This window comes from Sapajus apella, unplaced genomic scaffold (genome assembly GCF_009761245.1).
Source record: "Sapajus apella isolate SASKATOON/1434 unplaced genomic scaffold, GSC_monkey_1.0 scaffold60, whole genome shotgun sequence".
Lineage (NCBI taxonomy): Eukaryota > Metazoa > Chordata > Mammalia > Primates > Cebidae > Sapajus > Sapajus apella.
The window spans coordinates 4,538,765-4,552,400 of record NW_022437000.1 but is presented as its reverse complement, the minus strand read 5'-3'; positions in this window follow the sequence as shown (position 1 = coordinate 4,552,400).

The window sequence follows — 13,636 nt, the reverse complement described above, 5'->3', positions numbered from 1 at the left end:
TATATATATACATATATATATATATATATATATTAGTTTTGGTAAACCACACAAGCATTCACTTTTAAATCCTCTTTATATAACGTCTTACTTTTTTGGAACCATCCTTTCCATATTCTTATAATACGGGATTATAAGAAGAGAAATAAAATGTGAATGTATTTTTTTTAAATTGTATGGCACTTATTTGTATATTTCAAACATCACAATATCCACAATTAATTTAAACAAGAGGGAATTATATTATATTTTGTCAGAGGAAAGACCTGTACTTATATGCAGCTTATAACTGTTACTGTTTGAGAGTTGTCTGTCATTGATTTCTTATGTTTTATCAATTCTTATTTTAAAGATTTTGCCAATGAAAGTTCAGATAATTTATAGACAGGCTAGTGTATTACTCCCTTTGGTAAACACTTAGTTGTGCTGCAACTGGTATTCACAGTGCTGCTATCAAAATTTATTGAGATTTTACTATCAGTCATCACTGTTCAAAGTGATTTACATCTAATATTATAGATAATAATCACAGACACTTTATGAAGCAAGTATTTTTGTTCAATAATTTTCAGATGAAGAAACTTAGAAACTGAGAAGTAATGAGCCAAATGTCACACAGTTGCTAAGCTGAAGAGTTGGGATTCAAACCCTGGCCGTCTGGTGCTACTCTTTTGTTCACCGCATCAGCAATAATTTGATTAGCAAAGTGGAACCCCTCTGAGTAAGGTGTTATAAAGAGCACATTGTAATATGAGGCCCTATGCTGCTACTGCAGCTGATTAGGCAGTCCATATAAGGTTTTGCTTTTGCCACAAGCATTAGGCTTGCAGTCAGCAGAACCAAGGTCAAAAAGGAAAAATGAATGGAAAGTTGAGAGGAAGGGAAAATTAATTCACAAGAAAGAGCTGGAGCTTGTGTCTGTCTCTTACTCCTTTTTAAACTGTTCCAATTGTCCCACAGAATTGACATTTATGGTTTCTTTAGAATAAACACAGAAATTATTAAAACTTAGCAAAGTTACCTTTGTTTTATCTGAGTTCCTTTCTCAAGAAACCAACCCTCATCCATCATGATTGCCTTACTGACCATTTGCTGCCTGTTGACTATCCCATCTTCCTTACCCATCCCTAACTCCTGTTTTCCCAAACATGGTTACATTTCTTTCCTGCTATATAAACTTCTAATTTTAGTTCATTGAAGAGATGGATTTGAGATTGATTTCCTATCTCCTTGGCTGTAGCACCTTATTAAAGACTTCTTTTCTTGCAATACTCCTTGTCTTACTGATTGGCTTTCTATGTGGCAAGAAGCAGGATCTAGATCAAACCTCTACCATTTCAGTAACACCTTCAGTCCTGAAGTTGTAGATGACCTGCAGAAGAAATGATTACCCCCCCAATAAAGCTGCAAACACATCCTTGCCCTAGGACATGGAAGATCTGAAGGAGTTGCAGTGGAAGCCCAGGGAAATACAGACATGGCTGCTGCCCCATACAAAGCAGGTGAACCCCAGGCTAAGACGAATATGTGAGTTGCAACAGCAGATGGGCCTAATGCCACCTCAGAGAATAGCAATAAAGCCATGCCCCATTGTAGTATAGTGCATTCTGGAAGATGTAATTCTAGCTTACCTAGGTTGACAAAGTACAAAATCATCGTGTCTATTGTGCTATATTCCTGTAACTACCAGAGATGCATACAAAGAGCTTCTGTCCTTGGACTGGGACTAGAACTTACACCATCAACTCTCCTGGTTCTCAGGCGTTTAGATTGTAGATCTTGAGATTCCTCAGCTTTCATAATCATGTAAGCCAATTTCTAACACTTCTCTGTGTGTGAGTGTGTGTGTGTGTGTGTGTGTGTGTGTGTGTGTTTATGTGTATGTTTGTGTCTTTTGTTTATGTTAATCTGGCAAACCCTGACTACTACAAGCAGGCTGTAGTTGGGCATTTCCTTTATCCTGGGCCGGTAAGGCTCTGGTAAAATCTTCATGGGTTAGGCACTAGTGAAATGGTTTCTTTTCAGGATAGACATTAAGAATAGGGTTTTCTGTACATACTTCAAAATAGTTACTTTTCTCTTTTCCAGTAAGGAAAGCGTGAGGATTTTTTTTTTTTTCTCAGCTCTTCAGTGTAAGAACCTGGTAGGGCTACTGGAGGTAAAAACTACAGCACTACAGCATTGTGGGCCCCCTCTAAGTCTGAGTTTTTAACTCTCAAACTTGTTCACAGTGAGCCTTTAACAACTGGTCAATTGCATTTCAGCTTGTCCTATTTCTGCACTGGTTCTGATAAAGTTTTGCCCATAAGTTTGAACAACTAAATTCAATTTAAAATTTAAAATTATAAAGGTAAATTTTAGTATAATAAGAGATGGGATAAAATAAAGAGAATTAACAAAATAAAATATAGTTTTTTAAAAAGCATAATGAATTTGACAGTTTGCTAGGAAGATGGATTTAAAGCAAAAGAGAGAAATGGCTGAAATAATCAATGGCAAGAATAAAAGCTGTGACATTACCATAGATGTTTTATGCATTATAAAAAGAGGATGTTATAACAAATTTATAATCTGAGGAAATGCATGTAATTATATTAAGGTCTAATGTACATTAAAAAATTTTTAAAGGCAACTTATACTGCTAAATAATTTGAATAAATAGTGAATTGTTTCTGTATGGGATGCAAAGACTCTAATGCCTACAGTAGAAAGGTTTAACGAATTTCCAGAGTTAAAATAGTTAGCAAATGTTGAGGCAGCGTCTAAAACTCATGCAAGATTCTATTACACTCCTAGTTTGTCGAGAGTTATTATGAACATCTGTTGAGCTTTGTCAAATCCTTTCTCCACATTTATGGAAATAATATTTATCTTTTACTCTGTCAGTGCAGTAACCAAATGTCCATTCCTGGCATAAAAGCCTATTGTTGGAATAAGTTTGCTAATATTTTGTTAAAATGTCATTATCTATGCTCATAAAAGACGTTTTGTTTTGTAGGCTTATTTTCTCTCTCCCTTTCCCCATCCCTTCCTTCCCACCTCAATTCCTCCCTCCATTCCTTCGTTTTGTTTCCCATGTAATGTCTTTCACAGATTATGCTGATTCAATATACTGGGTTGGAAACTGTTGCATTACCTTGTTTTCTCAAGGTTTTTTTTTTTAAATAAAATGAGCATTATTTCATCCTAAAATATTTGACAAAGTATACCAAGGAAGCTATCTAGACCAGAGTGTTCTTTGTAGAAAAGAATATGACAACAAATAATTCTAAAGTCAGCATATGTAACAGATGTAGGGCTATTCAGATTTTATCTTTGAGTTGATTTTAGTGAGTTGTGATTTTTAAGGAATTCCTCTATTTTAACACTTTCACCAAGTTAGTTGGATAAAGCTTTTCACAAAGTTTTTATTCCTTTGATGTCTGTAGGATCTGTGATAATATCCCCTCATTCTTTCCTAATACAGGCAATTTATGTTTTCCTCTCTTTTTTCTTAATAAATCTGACTAATAGTTTACTAAATACATTACAATCCCTGGAGAGGTAGGGTCATTTGGGTGGTAATACAGTCATGAGGCCAGAGCCCTCATTATACAATTGGTGTGCATATAGAATAGGTTCAAGGGAGCTCTTTTGCCCTTGCCACTATGTGACCACACAAAAAGCTCTCACTGTCTATGAATTAGAAAGCAAGGACTCCCCAAACACTGAATCTGTCAGCATGTTGATCTTAAATTTCCCAGCCTTCAGAACTGTGAGAAATAAATTTCTGTTGTTTTATAAGTTACTGAGTCTGTGATATTTTGTTATAGCAACCTGAACAAACTAAGTCAAAAATCAGTACCCAGGAGATATAAAAAATACCTATAATATGGAAGTGATTTTTGAATCGAGTAGTGGGTAGTGTTTAAAAAAATTTGAGGAGCGTGCTAGAAGAAGCCCATATTGATGCGAATGGACTAACTATTCAGAGTGATTCTGATGAGGGCTCAGAAGGGGAAGAGAAGTGTAAGAAAGGCCTCAGTCTTCTTAGAGAATGCTTAAGAGGTTATGATCAGAATATTTGATGAAATAACACAGTAAAGGACATTCTGATCATGTCTAAAATGAAAATGGTGAACATTTAATCAGAAACTGGGGAAAAGGTAAACCTTGTTATAAAGTGTCAAATAATGTGACTGAATTTTGTTTACGTCTTGTTTATGGAAGTTAGAATTGCAAGTGGTAAAATAAGATTTTTAGCTGAAGAAATTTTTAAGCAAAGTGTTGAAGGTGCAGCTTGGCTGCTTTTGAAGATTTATGAAGATGCAACTTGGCTGCTCTTGAAGTAAAATGCAAGATGGGAGAAGCAATTTAAAGAAATAACTTTTATTAAAAGTAAAAGAAAAACTTAAAGCTTAAAAAAAACTTATCATCCTGTCCATATTGTAAAAAATGAGAAAATGTGGTTGGGAGAGAAAAATAGTGTAGCCAAGGGACCATTTGATAAAGAGACTGGTGTGGATCAGTGAGGTGGTATTCATCAAGTCAATGGAAGAATGACCTTTAAGGCATTTCAGAGACTATAGGTGCTCCCCTTCCCATCACATGACCAGAGTTTCAGAGCCTGATTTTAAAGGCAGGGACAGGAGTGCCCATGGGACCTCGGTGCTGGCTCCCCATGCTGCCTCAAGGCTCTGCTACTTGAACTTCATCACTATATTCCTTGGCTACACTGGTGGGTCCCTGTACAGCATGCACAGTACCCAGCAAAGCTCCCCCTAGATTTCAGAGGATGCCCAGAGAACCACAAATCCTAAGCAGAAAACCACCGTGGGGGTGGAGCCAATAAAGAGAGTCCCCATTATGGCAATACTCAATAGAGTCAAGGCACAGGGCTGGCCCCGAAACCCTAGACTTGTAGAGTCACTGGTACCTGATTCCAGCTTGGGAGAGCTGCAGATGTCCAACCCAGGCACAAAGCTACCATGGAAGTAGAGCCACTGGAGAGAATCATTGTAGGGACAGGACTGTCTAAAGCCATGGGGACAGGGCCACTGCCTTAATGGACCACCATAATGGGTCTAGAATGTGGAACCTCCACACCAGTGAACCTAGAGAATAAAGATTCTAGTAAAAAAAAAAATTCTCAGGCCTTAAAGTTACAGACTTACTCAGGATCTGTTATTCCCCCTTCTCTTATCTTATTTTTCTCTTTGGGCTGGGAATATTTATCCTAGACCTGTCCTATCATTATATTTTGGAAACACATAATATGTTTTATTCCACAGGTTTACAGCTGGAGAAAAATTTGCCTCATGACTTTGAGACTCAGCCATGCCAGACTGAGATCATATTTAGGTGAGGCTCTGGACCTTAGACTTTCCAGGTGATGCTTGAATGAATAAGACTTTTGAAGCTATTGTGGCAGAGTCAATACATTTTGCATATGAGAAGTATGGATGGGGGAGGACAGAGGGAGAATGCCATGATCTGCATGTTTGTGTCCTTCTCAAATTCATATGTTGAAATCCTAACCCACAAAGGGATGGTATTAAAGATGAGGACCTTTTGGGAGATGAATAGGTCATGAAGGTAAAATTGTCATGAATACAATTAGTGCCCTTATGAAAAAGGCCCCAGAGAGCTTCCTTCTTCCTTCTACCATGTGAGCACACAGTGAGATGGTGTCATCAGTGAAGCAGGAAATGGGCCCCTGGCCAGACACCAAATCTACCAGCACCTTGACCTTGAACTTCTCAGTCTGCAGAATTGTGAGAAATAAATTTTTGTTTAATAAGCTACCCAGTCTTTGGCATTTTTTAATAGCAGCCCAAACAAACTAAAATGCCATCCATATACATATACATGGAGTTATCCTCACTTCCTTCTTGTTTCTAATTTTGCTTCACAACATTTATCACTAACATTATCTATTTTTACATTTGTTAAAAGTCTCATGTCAATTGTCTCATGACATGAAATATCTTTGTTCTGCTCAATGCCTAGGGTAATTCTGAGTAAACATTACTTACACAAATATTTGTTTCATGAATAAATGAATCAACAAAGAAGTAAATGAAAATAATTAGCCTTTAAGATTTTCAGACCAACACTTCCACTAATTTGATTTTTCAAAATTGTAGACAGCCATTTTCTTCACTGAATTATGAAATACCTCTGTATAAGGGAAGCACATAGGTGAATTGATTGTGCTTATTTTTACTTTTTTCCGACAACTTTAAAGAAGACAACTGTAAAATTACAGGACACTTTATTATTATATTGAATTCTACCTTTATTCTCTTTGAACAATTGCTACAAGTTAGTATTATATTTATGCTTTCAAATATCCCATGAACCATAATTGTGAAGAAAAGCAGTCTGTCATCTCCCTTCCCTGAGCTGAAACTTTGATACAATTTCTGTTCTGATATAATTTAATGAGCTGACCACATCTGGATACTAGAATTGTACCTCACATTTATTTATCTGTGGAATTCAAGAATATTGATTTTAGCCTATATAATAGTTGAGTGCCTAGTTACTTTGGAGATTAGTTTCTTACCCTCATGGTATCTACCCTTGGAGAAGAAAGATCAATAGGGTACTCCTGCCTATGATCTTCTGAGTTGAACTTGTGCCATTTTCCCCAAAGGACATATATATCTGAAACTCATTTCCTCTGCATTACTCACAAAGTCTGTGGTTCTTGGCCTTCTGGGAATTACTCAATATTAATTTGTTTAGTTAAGCTTTTACCTAACTGATGAGGTGAAAAAGAGTAATTGAATTGGTAGTAAATTCTATTGTATATTCATATTGCTGTACTTCTGAACATATTCATAAATTTCCATAACAGAATTCTATTTTATTAGTTAAATTTAGCAATGATGAGTACTCACTATTTCCTTAAAATCTCTTGTGAATTGATTTCCTATTTGTAAAACTTTGTTTGTAAAGTACCCTGTACAGATTTAATAAGGTAGAACTAGGTCATTAAGCACCGCGCTATCACATGCTTTTGAAGATATCGTGGATGTGTTTTATTTGCTTCCCAATGATAATAGCCAATGAGACAATACTGTTTTAAATCTCAACTTCAGTGCTGCTCCCAAAACATAGTGTTATTACAATAATTCACTATATTTAAAATAAAACAGGAACCCAAATGGTAATTACTTCAGTATAAAGAAAGTCAATATTTGGTCAAATATTAAGATTTTATTCAAAAAATACTTTCTCAGATATAAAGATAAATAAGGTCAATTATTAATCTATTCAGTAAATAAAATTGGAAGATGTATTACATCAAATCTGTATAATTCACAGATATATAAATATTTGAGGAATTTACTTGGAATGCATAGTTTTACAACTGTTGTGGGGAAATTCTACTTCGACTGTTTTTATTTTTAAAAATTCTTTAAACATTTATTCAAAACACCTCAAAATAAATAATTCAAAGTAAATAGTTATGTGATTTACACACTTGAATTAATACTTAGGATGATGCTTTTGGTATGTCTGATGCAGTAGTGTTGAGCTGATGATGGTATTCCCCTGCATATTCTATTTACTGTCAGACAAATCTCCAACATGCTATGCTGCTTCCCTGATTAAGTAAAATCCTGAACAAAGAAGTGGGAATTATCATAGAAATGATTCCATTTATGAAGCCAATATACTTTGCTGGCATCATGAATTTTTTTAAAAGCAAATTTTTCCATATCCCGAAGAAATCCATTCAATGTATTGAAAGATTGCTTCTCAATTATGCTTCCCTTTTATGTTATAGTTAATATATAAAAACAATAAATATTTCTTTGTCTTCATATGCATATCAAAATAAATATTTTGCAATCAGGTCTTATGAAATCCAGTTGATGTAAAAACTAATGATTTCCTGCTCAGCTGTTTTAAAAAAATTTACATGTCTTTATATACCTGCGATGGCTACATAGCATTATTTTCTTTTTCCAACTCTTGGCTGAAAAAGTATGCCAGAATTTTGAAAATTCTGCATGGGATTCACGGGCACCTAATAAGTAATGACAGAAAACGGGGCAGGCCCAGTGGTGTACATGACGGAATAATATCCACTGAAACCAGAACGGTGATGTGCCTCTTTTTCCCTAAGTTGAGTAACTCTCCCAGTACCATGGCCCCTGGCAAATTCTCACAGGAACACTGAGTCTGCCATTTGGATGCCATCTGCAAGGCAGCTGAAAAGTGGCTGAGCTGTCCTTTGTCGTTCCTATATGATGTTATGTCTTAGTTAATAACTGAGAATTCAGGTTAAAAAGAAGTTTGAATCCCTCTGATGTCATTCTCTTGATTGTGTCTGAAGATTTGTGCCCCACCACCCACCAGGCTCTCTCTCACTGACCCGTGTTTGCCTTCTGTCCCTGCCACTTCCCACTGGGTTATTGATGTGCTGCTCTGCCCAGGAAGCTGGTGCTCTCCATGCCCTTTGTTATGCTGACACCGCGGGCAAACATAGGCTTTTGTTGTACTGTATGCATAGAAGAATGTTTGTGGACGGAGAGGCTGAATATCCCAGTTAAACTATTTCGTAGGGAAGCTAGAGAGAGACGGGCAAACATCTTATTACACATTCTCCTTATTCCAGATGATACCTGAAAGCCTATTTTGTTCCCAGGGAAGGCAAAGGTCAATTCTTCCCTGTGATCAAGAGTCCTTTTGGCATAATGTGAAACTAGTGACTGAAGGGGTCTGCAAAACTAAAGCAAAACCTGCATTGATTTAACAGCAGTAAATGTGTACTTCTACCATTAATCATCTGTGTTTTCTGTTTTATGGAATGAGAAGTATTGCTCTAAGTTTTGGCTAGATTTAAATGAGGTTAATAAAATTTGCCTAAAATCTTCTTGTGCTTCTCATAGAAATAAACTAAATACTATAGCAAGAATTGATTATCTACTTTAGAACAATTTAAATAGCATTAATATTGGCCCACCCAAAAATGGTATACTCCAAATATGAGCATCCATTTTTTACACCCGTTCTCCCAAAAAGACAGATTTAAGGACTGTAACATAAGGTTATCTTCAAAATAGAGTTCCCCAGGTGTTTTGTGGTGCTATGTAAAAGTGTTTACCATGGTAGTTTAATATTTGACTAGATAAGTTAATATTTTCATTAGAATTCAAATATTAAAATCAAACAAAAATATCAAATTAGAGTTACACATAATGTAGTGGAATTAATACTACTGCTTGCAAAATATTGATTATATGTCTATATTTTCTGACTAAATATTGCTGTGTTCTTTTTCTCTTCCATGTTCAATTTTCTTATTTGTAAATTGGTTGAATTTAATCACATCAATTCTAATGTCCCGTTTAGCTCTCAGACACACAACTAAGGCAGCAAAGACAATCTTCATAACATAATTCAGTAAATAAAAGTTGATTGTGCAATTACAATGGCACTGGGTTATAGATATATTCTGAAAATATTCCCTATTTTTATAAGGGATAGAATCAATTAAAAAGTGATTTCAGTAGAAAAGTTGTGTTGTTAATAATGTAAAAGAGATATTTTCTTTTTTTAAAAATAGCCATATCAAAATAACTTCCAATTTATCTTCAGATAGCAAAGAGCAATGATTGACAAAAGTATAGTTAAAAAATAGTCTACTGTGTTTTGCTAAATATGTAGACTATTAACAGTATAAAACTATTTTTTAAATGTAAAATTAAATTACATATTTGGGGACCAAGACTATGGGCGATAGACAACATTAACATATCCAATTTAGAACATAATTTTATGATACGTACATCATTAGACTAAAACTTCCTTTTTACATTGTAACACTATATTTAAAGGGTTCTTTAAAAATACAAGTAAATCTGAAAACGAAATTATCCACATGATTAGATTTAATTGTTAGATTTTTGGTTGGGTAGCTTTATTGAAAATTATTTTTATAGCTCGGAATTTTTACAATCCTGGAGATCAATGTTAATTATTAACCTATCATTTGGAATTTATATAACTTTGAGAAGTTTCATTATCTTGTTAATAATTTGCTGAATTCCAAATCAGAATTTTCTCAGAAAATTAAAGCTAGGAAAAGTTATAAAAGAAGGCTTCAAGTCATATTTACAATCTTTCAAACTAAAGCTACAAGGCTATAAAATAAAATGATTTTACTTCAACTGATTATACTGTTTGGTTGAAATAAATTTTTTTCTTTAACAAAAATCAGACTATTCTTTGCTTCTCCAATTTTATATCTTGCAAAGTGATGGCCTTCTTTTGTCTTAGATGAAAGTAGAAGTGATTTTGACATCATCGTGAGTTTTGAAGAATCATTACTGATAGCACCTTGTAACTGGTAAATTTTATTTTGCCGCTGATAAATTATTACTAAGTTTAAAAGTAACTATTAAGAATAAATGTGCTGTTCACAGTATAGTGTAGTCAAAACTGCATATACCCATGGAGTAACTTGTACTTAATTGTGATTGATAATATAACTTAGAAATAATATTGTTTGTTTAACAAATTAGATCTTTTAACAGATTAGAGTGGAATGAACAAAGATATTCTCCCAAAATAATTGTCATTTTAAAAATATATTTTCTCTTTACCAGGCATGATTTTTAGACATCTAAAGCAAATCTGAGCTTACAGACTGATTAATAAAACCTAATAAATTTATTATGCTATAAATATTCTTTCAGTTGAGAACACATTTGCAATAATAAACAATGGAAATTTGTACACATGCAAATCAAAACCTCATAATCAATTCATCATTATACATACATGGAAATTTATTTATAGAATATTTGCATACACAGCATTTTTATACAGCTTTGCTATATATTTCCCAAAACATAGTAAATGTCCCTTTCAAGAGAATCAAATTACCTGAACTTTGCAAAAATGAACATAGTGATTTCTGGATGAGTTTTTGCAAAAATAAGTGAATAAAAAAAGGTCCAACCTGAAGAAAAGTGCCAGGTTCCTCTGCCACTGAGATGACACGGTTTGTCATCTCAGCAAACCTTCAGATTCATGTAGCTGTGACCTCTTGGTACTCCTCTGACTACATTCCAATATAAATGAATATGCCGTCTATGTAGAATAATAGAGAGATTCCAATATACCACAACTTTGGAAAAGAGAGAGATTTTTTAATGCAACCATTACAAAAGATATGACTAATCCAAAGCATTTCCATTTGAAAGAGAAATGACTAATAATTGACTGGCCTGAATCCAAAGTCACAGTGGGGTTCAAAAAGCTGGTAAGTGCCCTCATAAAAATAGAAGCTGTATCAACCAATTCCATTTAATTATATATGAAGGTGATGATGGAGCTAAACTGCCTGTAATTGGAGTCCAATTACTCAGCTGGTCTTCCATAAAATTAATTCAGCTGAAAGTTTGCCATTGTCCTGTGCTCCAGGCCTGCCGCTGGTTTAATTAGTTAACACAGAGGAATCTTGAAACAGTAAATTATTTTATCTTTATTGCCAATTATCGGTTAAGGTAAATTATATATAAAATATTAACATCTGCTTCTCAGACAAATAGGAAAGGGCACGAGGAAAACACCTTTCTGGTTTTCTACCTAAAAAGACACCTAAGCATAGAAGAGCGCATCTTCCTATGCGTTATTTGTGTAAGAGACATTGGAACTTGTAAGCCATTGAATACATTGCAAATGCACATACTGTGCCATCAGCAATGATTTTACAAATAAGCCACCTATGCCCCTTGCGGTGTGCACATGTAAACATCAAGTTCAACATCAACAGAAGCAAATTGCATGGGTAGAGAACATTCCTGAAGAAATTCCTCTTCAGGCTTTAAATTACATTGGTCAAGATTTGGTAATACTTTGTGTAGTTTTAAAAAGATAGGGCCTGATTTCTGAGGTTTGATAAAGTAATCTATATGAGGTTATTCACAATTATCTGAGTTGTGTATTATAGGTTAATCACTAAGTAGTTGAAACTATTGAAAAAATTGATCTAATGGCTTAAATATTCATCCCCAATTCTTTTTCTTTTTAATATAACAAAATGTAATATTAACAATTGTACTGAAATGACTGATACAATTTCAAGGCTGTCTCCTATCAATATCATTTCTATTTAATAGGTATGACTCATTTTTATTTTATTGGTTTCATCATAGTATACTTTTATTTAAAAGAATTTCTTTTCACAAAATTTTATTCTTTAATTTCATATCCAATGACTAATTCGAAATGAAACATCAGTGGTCTTATTTAATAGTAAAAAAGTTAATTGCCAACTGCTGATTTATCCACAAAAGAATAACTAGTATGATCAGATCCAAAATAAAACAGTCTCTTTAAACAGTCATAGTGGAATAAACATTACAACCTTCTCCAAATATACCATTGTTTATATATAGGAAAATGAAAAATTAGATTTCATGCAGCTTTAAAAAGTTTTACATATCCTTCAGAATGAAAGTCTTTAGTGTAAGATAAGGTTGTGATTTATTATTATACTATCCATTTTTAGACAATTTTAAGTGTTAAAACAGACTTTAGCTTTTGTGCGGCCTTATTCAATAGATGTGTCTTCAGATTTCCAGCATTTGCAATAAACAATTCTTTTACTACACAGTACAATTAATGTAAGAATAATTATTACATTTTTCTATATTTTTTCCAGAAGTAACACTGCAAAACCAATTACCTTTTAAACCCATATATTTAATCCAAAATGTCAAGATAAAGCTCAACTTGTATAAGAAAACTGAAGTCAAACATTTTAAAAAGAAATGCATATCAGTTCAAGAAGAACATGCTGCAAAATGACCCTGAAAACAGTGTTTCTTTTGTAATATTTCACTAAAAACAAAAATCTTTTATTTAACATATGAGTAATTGTAACGAAATTCAGCTAGGTTTCACCAACTTGATAGAATTTTGGCAATTTCCTTCTGTAGATTGTTCTGTTTCATGCTATTTCAATTTATGGCTGTGTTTTTTGATAGAATCCTGACTTGTCAAATACTATTAATATAGTTATCAAATATATTCAACATCCCTGTCTGTTATCATACATTTTGCGAAAATGTAGCTAGCATTGCCATTTTTAAACAAGTTAACAAATATGTCCCCAAAACCAAAAATAGCAGAGTGTTTCGTTTTAATTTTAAAGCAGAGGCTATTTGCTGAAATATTTGTTTGTAATACATCTACAAATAAAAGAAGGCTGAAAAGAGTCTTCAGTTTTTCTCCATGTGTAATGATTTTAGGAAGTTCTGCACAATATGTGGTTGCTTAGAGTTCCAAGGGAGAAAAAGCAACATGGGTCTTCCCATTGACAAAAGTGGCAGAACATGGCTCCAAAATGTCCCTGAGCATCACTGGGAGGAAGAGCTGTGCTGAGACAGACTCCCTTTTTAGGCTCTGACTGCTCTCTGTTAAAAGAAGGAAACACACTCTTTCAAAAAAAAAAAAAAAAAAAATGGGGAATTTTCTCACTTTACACAAATAAAACATTTAAGGGGAAATAACTTATCATGAGAAACAAGTGTCATTGGTCTACTTTCTCAGTAGCTTTTTGCAAGGCAATGCTTTATCGTGATTACAATACATGGTCAGTTCAAACACATGTATCAGATTTTATCTTTTT